This window comes from Macrobrachium rosenbergii, chromosome 36 (assembly GCF_040412425.1).
Source record: "Macrobrachium rosenbergii isolate ZJJX-2024 chromosome 36, ASM4041242v1, whole genome shotgun sequence".
Classification (NCBI taxonomy): Eukaryota; Metazoa; Arthropoda; class Malacostraca; order Decapoda; family Palaemonidae; genus Macrobrachium; species Macrobrachium rosenbergii.
In genome coordinates this window covers 31,140,954-31,153,482 of record NC_089776.1, presented here as the reverse complement: position 1 = coordinate 31,153,482, position 12,529 = coordinate 31,140,954, and the positions used below count along the sequence as shown (strand labels likewise).

Genomic DNA, 12,529 nt, shown 5'->3' with positions numbered 1-12,529 from the left:
AAGAACAAAGGCAATGGCAGTACAGTCTTGGGAATCGAAATACATCCTAAAGGGAGATGGTAAGACTAACTGGAAACTCTGTTGCTTGTGCCATTTCCATCAGGTCACAGCAGGAGTCAGATTTCAACTTGTACAAAGATTTGCCGCAGGACATCATTCCTTTCTTTTTGGTCTTTGATCATGTACATTATGCCAGGTGGCTTTCAGTTCATTTAAGAGACATGTAGGCTCTATAAAACGACACATTTGTTGAATTTACAAAAGGAAATTTCACTGTCCATAAAACAATAGGCCTTTTTCCCCACTGAGTAGAAATGATTATCATCGAGTTTCATTCTACCGTGGGAAACTTCGTTTATGCTTTCTGGATGAGATTCAATAATATGAATAAGAAGAAAGAAGAAAGGTCAGTGACTAACAAGGTCATTTTGGGGTGGCCCAGGACTAGGATGTTAATTGGAGAACAATCCATCGAATGAATGAGAAATCAAGAATGGTTAAAAGTTGGTCGTTGAAGGCGCAACCCAATGTTTACAATCGTCATATTTTATTTTTAAATTTGTTAACGCGTTCTCGTATATTATAGAATCCAGGTTTGGTAGCTTAAAGAAACAAGTAAAAAATGCGCCGAAGTTTCTTCGGCGCAGTCGAGTTTTCTGTACAGTGTATAATGCTGTATGAGCCACGGCCCATGAAACTTTCAGCAACGGGGCCGGTGGTGGCCTGTCCTATAACGTGGCTAACTTTAACCTTAAATAAAATAAAATCTATTGATGCTAGAGGTCTGCAATTTGGTATGTTTGATGATTGGAGGGTAGAAGATCAACATACCAATTTGTAGCCCTCTAGCCTCAGTAGTTTTTAAGAGGGCGGACAGAAAAAGTGCTGACAGAAAAGTGCGGACGGACAGACAAAGCCACCTCAATAGTTTTCTTTTACAGAAAACTAAAAAGCGGATTTAAAAACAGTTCGTCATTGTGTTTTAGAGATAATGTTAATGATTAGTTTTGGGGTAATAAATCCAATGATCTGAAAGCCCAGTACAATATATAATATTTACCAGCGCAAAATAAATGCTTGGAAAGAAGATTCCCATTACCTTAGTCCCTGGAGGCGCTGTGGTGTTAGAGCGAAAAAGGTGGGGGGTTTTAGATGCGCGCGCACCAGAGAGGTGACGCTCGATGTAGCCGTGGGAGTAGGATAGGATTAGGACTTTTTCAAATGACAGTGCAAAGTTCCGCATTAATGACCATTGCTGGTGCGACGGCACAGGATCAATTCATCAAATTATTTCGCAGTTTAGGTATGTGCGACTTTACCAACGCACATGTGCCGGCACTGGCACATTTTAAAGGCTCCAAAATTCCCCCACAAAAATTCTGTGCAATTTATTCAAAAAGGGCCGGAGGTTAAAGGAAGGCAACGGCGTATATGTCAAGGCAAGTGAGCCGAAGAAAGTCTTAAATCATCACTTAATGCCACTGGCCTTATACAAAACTTCCCTCATTTTGAGACATTTTCTTTTTAGTCTCTCTCCCTCACTCTCTCTCTTCTCTTCCTCTCTCTCTCTCTCTCTCTCTCTCTCTCTCTCTCTCTCTCTCTCTCTCTCTCTCTCTCTCTCTCTCTCTCCAAAGCTAGTCTAAAAATCCTTCAGTTACTTTACTGCTTCCAAGTCTTTGCTGTTTCGTGTAAGGAGCTCTTAAAAATATACGGCGAACATTTCTGTTAAAACATTTCTCCGAAGATGTTGTATTTTCCATATATTCTGCGGATGAAACTTTACAATATTTTGAGGCGAATGAAATTATATTGTTTGGATAAAATAAAATCTTTGTATCTCTTTTAGAAATACGCTGGACTATGTGCCTTTATTCTTTAAAAGCTGATTGATGTGTTGTGTGTGTGTGTGCGCGCGCGCGCGTGTGTGTGTGTGTGTGTGTATGTGTATGTGTGTGGTGTGTGTGTGTGTGTGTGAGAGAGAGAGAGAGAGAGAGAGAGAGAGAGAGAGAAACCTCTATCACTTTTACTTTTGTAAAGAAATGCAAATTTCAATTGCTTTAAGGATACACTAATATGAATACGTAGTTATGAATATTGTCCCTTGCCCTTTTAAATAAAATAAAATTGTCATAAAGTTTTTTTTGGGGAAGTTGCTTCACATCGCAAATTTCCTTAGGCAACGAAGCTCGAGAAGCAACCAGAGTAAAAAAAAAAAGATAGTCTACAAACTCCAGTTATTATTAGATGGCAAACCATCAACTGTGAGAATTATTTCATAAGTGACAAATGACTTGTAGACGTCTCCCAAATGACATATGTATATATAATTATATGTATGTATGTATATAAATAATTATTTCCTTTCACCATACACTGTATTCCTCTAGAGTGGGTAGCTGTTATCACAGGTCCTTTTTGGGGGTAACGTTGCTAATCCTATGTTCTTTGTGACATAGTTGCGACCACATGCAATCAGTGACTTTTCAACAGAGTCCTATCTGCCCGTCCTCGCTCAGAAGTTACACATTTCTACTCTATGACAGAGTGTTATTTACAGGCCTCTTGTTCAATATAGTCGGTATACTGACGCAGACACACGCATAATACAAACACACATATATATATACATACATGTACATATATACATACCTGCACTCACACACACACACACACACACACACACATATATATATATATATATATATATATATATATATATATATATATATATGTATATATATAGTCATTTCCACTTACATTTTTTGTCCTTTCAAATACTAAAACAGAAATAACTCATTAGTACAGAATTCTCGTTACTCAAAAGAAATTATGTATATATACATATATATATATATGCATACATACATGCATATATATACATATATCTATAATATATCTATATATCTATTTATCTATCTATCTATCTATACACACACACACACACACACACATATATATATATATATATATATATATATATATATTATATATATATATATATATATATATATTTATAACGAAGCTAAAATTGTGTCTCAGTATGCAAGGAGACTCTTCCAAAATGTATCGGCCAAGAACACACACCCAGCCAAGTCAAGCAGGCAATTGGCACCTTTTTTTTTTCCCTCTCCAAGTTGTTAACGAGCTGCCTCGTCGCAAACTTTGCTGCAGATGCAAGTGGGGAATGAAGCACAAAAGAATCTGTGCAAATAGTGATGCTGTATCATTATAGCGGGAGAAAGTGCTCGCACAAAGATATATTTTCCTGACTGACGAGAATTATCGGACTGCCTCAACAAACAAGCGAAATTCTGCTCTTTTTCGTTTGGATTCGTTCACTTTTTTTTTCCCTTGTCGGTTTTTCAAGATAGTGGAGAATTTTTTCCTCATAATTATTTGTGTTTACTGAGGAACATTTGTACTAAATCTGATAATCCTCATCGTTCAAAGTAACCTTGCTAATGGTTCGTCAATTATTAAAGGATATATATAATTCAGTCACAGCATCCGTTATTGTTGGTAATAGAGAGAGAGAGAGAGAGAGAGAGAGAGAGAGAGAGAGAGAGAGAGAGAGAGAGAGAGAGAGAGAGAATTTGTATCATATATATACAATAATAAGAGTAAACCGCAGAAATATAAAATTTTGACAGTTTGCAGAATAAGGTTTTTTTTTATGAAAAGCCGTTTAGAGAAACACACCAAAATAGAAAAGATGAAATCTAATTTAACTATAACACTTACATCTCAGGTAACAAAAGAAGACATCTATGGTCGCTGATATGGAAAAATAACGATTTGATGAACGGCATAAGGAAAAAAAAGCAAAAATCTCCGTCAAGAATATTCGTTGCCACTGGGATGTGGGATGTAGACCAGCCTAGGCGTTCATGAGAACGGAAAATAAAGAAAGAACTCGAGAGAGTAACATTTAAACGGAAGGTTATTGTTATGACTTCCAGTATACAAAGGAAACGAAGGCCATCTTTTGTAGGGAAGAATGAAAAGACATTTATTGCCTTACACGTGTACTAAGGAGATGCTATTACCTTTAAGAGTGAGGAAAAAACCGGAGATTGAGTTTGCAAAGGATTGGGGAAAAATGTTTTTGTGGAATATTCTTAAACAAAGAACAAAGTGCCGTTAATATTCTTAGTCAGCCCAGTCCCGAAGACTTTTCCAGTTGTGGAGGGGAGATGAAGGAACAGGACCTAATAACGAAGAAAGCTATGGTTGTGCCATTAATAAAACTGGCGATACAACAACAAAGGTTATCAATATGTAAAAATATATTTGCTGAAATTGAAAATAAACACGATGAACTTCACAGCGTGAATGAGGGATGTGGTGAATTGGCTGATGTAACGCTGGCTATTAAGAGAAGGTGCTCTCCTCGAGGTGAGTGGAGTACTGTCCAAAATAACGCATGCAGAAATAGGTTAGGAAAGAGACGATGACTGGTCTATTTGACATTGAGATTCAAATTCAAGACCTTTGTGTTGAGAATTCTCCTACATGAGTAACTGTTCCTATATATATATATATATATATATATATATATATATATATATATATATATATATATATATATATATATATATATATATTATATATATATATATATATATATATATATATATATATATATATATATATATATATATATATATATATATATATATAGGTTAAGGTGAGAGAGACATATGAAAGAATTACAGGAGCACAACTGTAGTATGTGAATGTAGGGTCATTTCCAGTTTTCTGTCAAAGAAAACTATTGTGCCGGCTTTGTCTGTCCGTCCGCACTTTTTTGTGTCCGCACTTGTTCTGTCCGCCCTCACATCTTAAAAATTACTGAGGCTAGAGGGCTGCAAATTGGTATGTTGATCATCCACTCTCCAGTGATCAAACATACCAAATTGCAGCCCTCTAGCCTCAATAGTTTTTATTTTATTTAAGGTTAAAGTTAGCCATAATCGTACTTCTGGCAACGATATAGCATAGGCCACCACCGGGCCGTAGTTAAAGTTTCACAGGCCGCGACTCATACAGCATTATACCGAGACCACCGAAAGATAGATCTATTTACAAACGCTATTGCGGCTGTACAGAAAACTCGATTGCGCCGAAGAAACTTCGGCGCATTCTATACTTGTTAATTAAGAAAATAAGACAGATGAGAAATGAACTGAAAGGGGAGGAACAGTGCAAGTGTATGCCAATCACGTGTTGCTGTGAAATAGTTATGGGGGAAGTTTGAAAGTAAAGAGAAAAAGGTGTATGTGACTTGCATCGACCTAGGAAGAGCTCATGATAGGATCGAGAGGCTTAGCGGGTACTTGAGGATGCATCGTATAGAAGGTTAGTTTTGATAATGATGAAAGGTTTTTGTGATGAAACTGAAACGTGAGTTATTATATGTATATGGGAGAGTCCCTCAACGGTTTTTTTTTTTTTTTACAATCTTCTGGTTTAACTGATTCAAAAGTCAAAGAAAGACTTAGATGCAGATGTAAAGTTCTAGGATGAGAGAATGAGTCGTGAATGGTGTGAGGGATAACTTTACAAAAAGAATGTTAATAATGGATGGTGGGAGAATGGAAGAAGATGGTCTGTTTAAGCATTTGGAAATAGATACAATGGATGATGGTAGGATGAGAAAAGAGGCGAGCAACGTAATAGCTGGTTCATGGAAGGCAGCGTGATGCGTGGAGAGACTGGATAGAAACTTTAACAGACTGGATAGAAACTTGAACAGACTGTGGAAGGAAAGATGGAATGTATGTTTGGATAGTTGAGTCAGGTTACCTTTATGGAGGTGAAGTGTGGATGCTAAAAACAAAAAGAAACAAGTAAAAATCTGTACAGCGTATATTGCTGTATGAGCCGCGGCCAATGAAACTTACAGCCACGGCCCGGTGGTGGTCTGTCTATAGCGTTGCCAAACGCACGATCACAGGTAACTTTAACCTTAAGTAAAATAAAAACTACTGAGGGTAGAGGGCTGCAATTTGGTATGTTTGATGATTGGAGGGTTGAGGATCAACATACCAATTTGCAGCCCTCTAGCTTCAGTAGTTTTTAAGATCTGAGGGCGGACAGAAAAAGTGCGGACGGACAGACAAAGACAGTTTTTCTTTAAGAAAACTAAAAGTTGAAGATGCAGAGGTCAACGGCTTACATCTTATATAAACCATAAAGAGTACTGGCAGTGTGGAGAGATGTTGGAAGACACAGTGAAAAGTTTAATGTAGGTGTAGAATGGATCAGAGTGTTTCGAAAACGTTTAGTCACGTAGAAAGAAGAAGGGTATACGATGGTGAAATGAGTGTAGAATGAATAAGTGTGGTAAGATAAGAAGAGATGATGCCATAGAAAGGCTACTAAATGTAATGAAAGAGATTATTTGAAAGGAAGGATCTTAATAGCCATGAGATGTGAGTTTGTTTCAGAGATAAATATAAATTGTTTAGTATGTATATATATATATATATATATATATATATATATATATATATATATATATATATATATATAGACTGAATCACGAAAATATGGAACGCGATGAATATATATAAATAAAGACAAAATCCACGAGGGAAAAAGAAACAATGGATTACTGCATGGCCTTTTCGACTTCTTGTCCTTTACTTAGCTAAGTGAAGGACAAGAAGTCGAAAGGCCTTGGAGTACTCCACTGTTTCTCTTTCCTCGTGATTTTGTCTTTATATATATATATTTTGTATATATATATATATATATATATATATATATATATATATATATATATGTGTGTGTGTGTGTGTGTGTGTGTGTGTGTGTGTGTGTGTGTGTATGTGGTGGGGGTGTGTTTGTGCCCAGCATAAGAGAAATGAATTACAGTGAATGAGGTATTAAGTTCTAAAACGATACTATTATAGGCAATGAAAATTTCAAAAATTGGGGTTCAATAGTATCATCCTAAGGATTTACTGTCATCGACTAGAAATAATGATGATAATGCTGATGATAATAAGTAAAACAATGATCACGAGTTGTAGAACAAACATAATTTAATTTTAGGTGCTAGTAATTTTAAGACATCATAACACTGCAGTGGTGAATTGATAGAAAGTGCATTTACAATGAAATATAGTATTTTATCTTGAAAAACAATGCAGTTGCAGTAATGCAATGCAATGCAACACAATGCAATTTCCCAATCGTGCCTAGGTTTTAGGCAACCACTAGCCAAGCGCCCTTTCGTTGTACATAAGATCGATGCTCCTATGTCATCTTGCTAGAATATCACCTTTAATCCCCTACCGAAGCCCGACGAGAGTTGGTGTATGACATTATCTCGGCTTTACCCATGAGCTACGAGGGCACGTGCATGTGAAGAACAATGACCTTCAATGACCTCAAATGACCTCGTTCAATAAGCTGTAGCCCGGTGAAACCATCGTAGGCTTTCTCCCTCTCCTTAGTGGGATCAATAGCCATCGGAATCATCCACCCGGAAGCGCCGGTGTGTGCATAGGAATGCGTATGCATTCACAAGTGTCTATGCATTTAAGTCGGTCATGCAATTTGGTCTGCATCTCGGGATATGAGACCCGCGAAGCTCATAGTGGCGGCCGTCCACCTGCGTCTACTGTTTATTGGATAAGTTTACAAAATGACCGTCGGGAGCGGGACGGCATGACTTAAATCCCACTTGAGAGGGTCATGCAATGGCCCCTCTTCTCGGGTTCCCAAATGGCATTCACTTGCATGCTTGCATCTGCAACACGTCGGGGGTGATTCCAGATGTATGAATTCCAGCGCTTCAACCTAATGTGACTTTTCATTCGATTTCAACGACTACCTTTACGACGCTTCCAGGCGACTGGGAATGATGAGAGGGGAAAGAGGACGAGCGAGGGGAAGGATTTAATAGAATCCTGATTGGAGATGGGGAAGATGCGGTAGGCGGGATTGTTCAGCGGGAGGAGGAGGAGGTAACGGCGGCGGTGGTGGGGGGAGAAGGAAGAGGCGGGGGGTTAGGAGGCCATAGCAATATCCACAATATCCACTATTCCTGATGGAAAGCATCATTCAGCTGGAAGGGATGGAGAGAATACTTTGGGTTTATTAAAATGTCCGCTCTAAAGGGGTCCTTCGGCAGCCGGGGATTGGGTGGTCGGGTCAACTGTAATTGCTGTTATAACACTTTTTTTGTTATTACTCTCCCAGTGATTCGAGATATGAGGTTGCTCTATATCACTTATTGTTTCGGACCATTGGCAATTCCATGTTCCATAACGATCTTAAAAAAACAGTCTTTCGGGTCTGGCGTGGGAATTTATAGCATTTTTTCAGATTGTGGTTAAAAGTGTCTGCAGAAAAAAATGACACACTATACTGTATATATATATATATATATATATATATATATATATATATATATATATATATATATATATATATATATATATATATAATATTTATAAAAGCATGCGTTTAATTAAACTTGTAGTGCAGTATTACTTAGATTAAGAAAAAAGGCACGGGGAAATTATTTCATTGAACAGAAATATCGTTGTTAATGAAAGCAAGTTGTAAGCTCTTCAGCTGAATTATATATGGTGCGTATAAAGCACATTAATTTGGAGAAATGTAAAATACAAGACAAACGATGACAATGTTAACGTACATGAAAAAAGTTTAACTAAAGTGTGCTGAGTTAGTTAAATTAGGAAAAAAATAAATTTAATTAGTTAAAAAATTTCTAGGTCAACGGAGAGGGCAAAGTATTGGAGAGTAAAGGGCCCTCACTTGTATAAAGTACGAATGTTATCAGAGAGACGCCTGAAACTATGTAAAGGAGCCAAGCAGTCAAGTGGCTCACTTCTCCTGAGACTGTGCGAAGGTTGCTGGGTAGTAAATTGTACACCACTTCTGGTTTATGCAAATTCTGAATATCTCAGTAACCGCATTGGTTTCTTAAGTCGTATTATTTCCTTCTCTTGTCTATAGAATGACTAATATTGTTTAATTCTTTCATAAAAGAAATTTTCATTTTGGTTGCAAAATATTTTTGTTGGTTGCTAGTAAGACATTGACATATGTCATCTTTTACAATCGCCTAATATCACTGGTGGCCCAGTAGCATGAAGCCCTTATCTACGGGACCATATAAGGGGAACAAATAGTAAAACGTCTGGTACTCCTGAGACCGAGTTAGGGAAACCTGATAGATAGTCCTTGGCATACTGCTTCTCCACCTTTGTAGGGGTGCTGTGACAGCAAGAAAGTTACTGCATCTAAGATTGTATAGGTAACCATAGAGGAAAATGCGAACTACTGTGCCAATGCTTCTGAAACTGCAAGGACAAGAGGACTTGTTCCTCAGACTAGGTAGGACTGGCGTGGCAACATGAGTCTCGCCAATTAGAACAAGTAAAAAATGCCCCGAAGTTTCTTCGGTGCAATCGAGTTTTCTGTACATTGTGTAGCCTAATACTGTATGAGCCGTGTCCCATGAAGCTTTCAGCCACGGCCCGGTGGTGTGACATGTCCTATAGCGTTGCCAGACGTATGATCATAGCTAACTTTAATCTTGAATAAATTAAAAACTACTACGGCTAGAGGGCTTCAATTTGGTATGTTTGATATTTGGAGGGTGGATGATCAACATACCAATTTGCAGCCCTCTAGCCTCAGTAGTTTTTAAGATCTGAGGGCGGAAGGAAAAAGTGCTGACGGATAGACAAGGCCGTCACGGTAGTTTTCTTTTACACGAAACCAAAATCATTTAAGATGACTGGGCAACAAAAGGCTTACCACTCCCTTGGAACAGAGGGCTTACTTCAGCTCAAAGATGAATTTACTCTAAATAAACGAGCTTAAGAAGACTTTAGCAAGATAATTACGGAAAAAAACGGATCATCTATCCAGAAAGAGCAGGTATCATGAGAAAACTGATAACTCAGGAATCTGCAAACGCATTATGTGAAGAGAAGAAGGACTAATACAAATAACATGGTTCCTAGAAGGACCCAGTGAGATCACAGGAAGAGCTGAATAGAATACTGGAACTCCAAGAGAATCCTGCTAATTTCCAATAAACAGAACAGTAATATTGTTTGTAACAGAATTTAACAAGGGAGACTAATTATTATTAAAGAAAACTCAACAGTAGAAGGTTGCTGAATTTGCAAGCCAATTAGTTGAATGAAAACAGACGTCAGACTAAAGAGACAGGTATTCTTGCTATGAATGAGGAACATTAGCCCGTGTCCTTGACTCATGTAATAATGTATTACTCTAAGTAATCAAAGTTGGTACATTGATGAAAGAAGTCAGACAAAATTAACTTTATGTTATAGCGGCATCGTAGTAAAAATGTTTCAAATTATTCAAAAGAAGAATGGGCATCTTGTGAAGGTTCTGTAAAATATTACGAAAATCACCGTAAAAATGAAAGGTGAACATATATCACTGGAAACGTCTCAGGCATTACTTAGAATAGGAAAGCATTTAGAGAACAACCTTACCATTTTTGAGAATAAGCGGATTACTTTCACATAAGCGAGGTTTAGGTCTACCATCAGTTCAACGGAAAAATTATGAATCTACATTTTACGTTTTATATTTTTAGTAAATTGGACAATACGAAGCTTCGGAGATGATTATTTTAGATCTAAACAAATAGATCTGCAGAGAAAATTTATTAAATTGAAGAATAATGGTAAAGTGCTACCATAATTTGGCCAGGTTTAGCCAGAGAAGGAATAAAAACGTTTGCCAAATTCTGACTGACAATGAGAAATCCTGTGTGGATTTTGATGGAATCCAATACAACAGTGACAATCCTTTTGCGCGATGTTATGAAATCCATTTTATCAGACATTGATCCAGCTACTTTTGTCAAATCTAACGTAACATTTATTCAATATCTGAGACGAATCTGTTCGATCTCTCCTGACAGAACAAATCTCCGAGATTATAGTAATTTCCATAAGTGAGCGGTCCTTTCACATTTTGTCTCTGAATAAGATTTTTTTTTTTTTTTTTTTTTTTTTGATGCTGAGGTCTAACGAATTTTCCTGATGAAAGAGGAGGAATTGGGAAGGGAAAAAGTGGGAACCGATAGCTTGCCTTTATTAAAAAGCTGGTTGGTGTGTATTGTTTTGTGAACCTCCGGATATCACAGAGACTAAGGACAAAAAAAAAAAAGATAAAGAATAGGAAAATAGATCAATAAAAATGGTTTAAGGCGTGATATCTTCCCAGCTGCAAAGAAATAAAGCTATAACTTAAAAAAGGCCACAAAACATTGTCTGTCCATTCAATAGTTATGAAAAGAACTACCAAGTTCCTGGTTTCGTTTGCATCCAAATCGGGAACCATATGGGAAATCGTATAATCCACAGTGAATCACAAGTAATTTGGACGAAACAACATTATAGTTATTAGTACTCATTATTTGGATCATTTGGGCAAAAGCTTATTAGATTTCCTGTTTTCAGAGCGCAATAGTCGTGAAATGGGTTGTCACAGTCTCTGTTTGTACAGCTATCAGCCGAGTGCCCCGTAATGAGAACCTGTTTGCTCAGAAGTGTTTGTCTTACGTTATGTTCTGGCTTCCTGTTTACCCATTGTCTGTTTTGTGACATATACGCCCCTAGGTCCTCTTAGTACCAAGGAAATTACGTTTTAATTCTTTCTTAAAGGCCTTGATAAAAGGTAATGATCCCGTGAGAGAGAGAGAGAGAGAGAGAGAGAGAGAGAGAGAGAGAGAGAGAGAGAGAGAGAGAGAGAGAGAGAGAGAGAGAGAGAGAGAGAGCTAATTTTAGAGCTACGATTTCAAAATACCTGAAGAGACGAAGTTGTTGCAAAGAAAATTTAAATAATTATATCTCTCATTTACGACAAAATACCATCGAGTAGATAAATCGTCACAACTAGCTTTGTGCTCCTGAAATAAACGAATGACAAGAAATGAAATATTTTTTCAGTTATGTAGATTTTAGAGTAAATTCTTCCGTTGGTAGTTCAAATTCGATAAGGGGGGTGGGGTGGGAGATGAGAAGTATGTACGATTCTTCATATGGGAGAGGAAGAAGGAGAGGAGCCCCAAGAGGTGGTAAATTGAATGGATGCACGAGGTGTCGAGATGAAAGGGCCATAGTACCCAGGAAGCACCAGAGGAAATTTCGTAGTGTGTAATAGGGTGATTGATAAACCCCTCATCAAGAACATCATTCATAGTAATATGAGAAGTTCGGTGTCGTGGGACATTTCTTCGTAAAGAGTTCACCATTAAATCACCAGTGAATGAGTGGATGTGTCAGTCACTTTGGTTTCACTGGGGTCATCCCAGAAATCTGGAAACTGTTTATTAAAGGCGACACGTTCATTTAAAGGAATTATTCTGTCGCCAGAAAGGAAACTGAATGCCTTCCCATAATCGGTCTCTTTTGTACTGACATTTGGTGAAAAAGTGATTACACCGGTAAATGAATTATTAAGGTAGATGTAAGCATAGGCCTTCTACAAAAACAATCCA

The 12,529-nt window shown here is 37.4% G+C and overlaps 1 long non-coding RNA gene across 3 annotated transcripts in view; it reads left to right on the top strand.

Annotated features, from left to right (window-relative positions):
• Positions 1–12,529, top strand: part of LOC136825055 (uncharacterized) — a 123,307-nt gene that overhangs the window by 68,265 nt on the left and 42,513 nt on the right. The window lies entirely within an intron of this gene.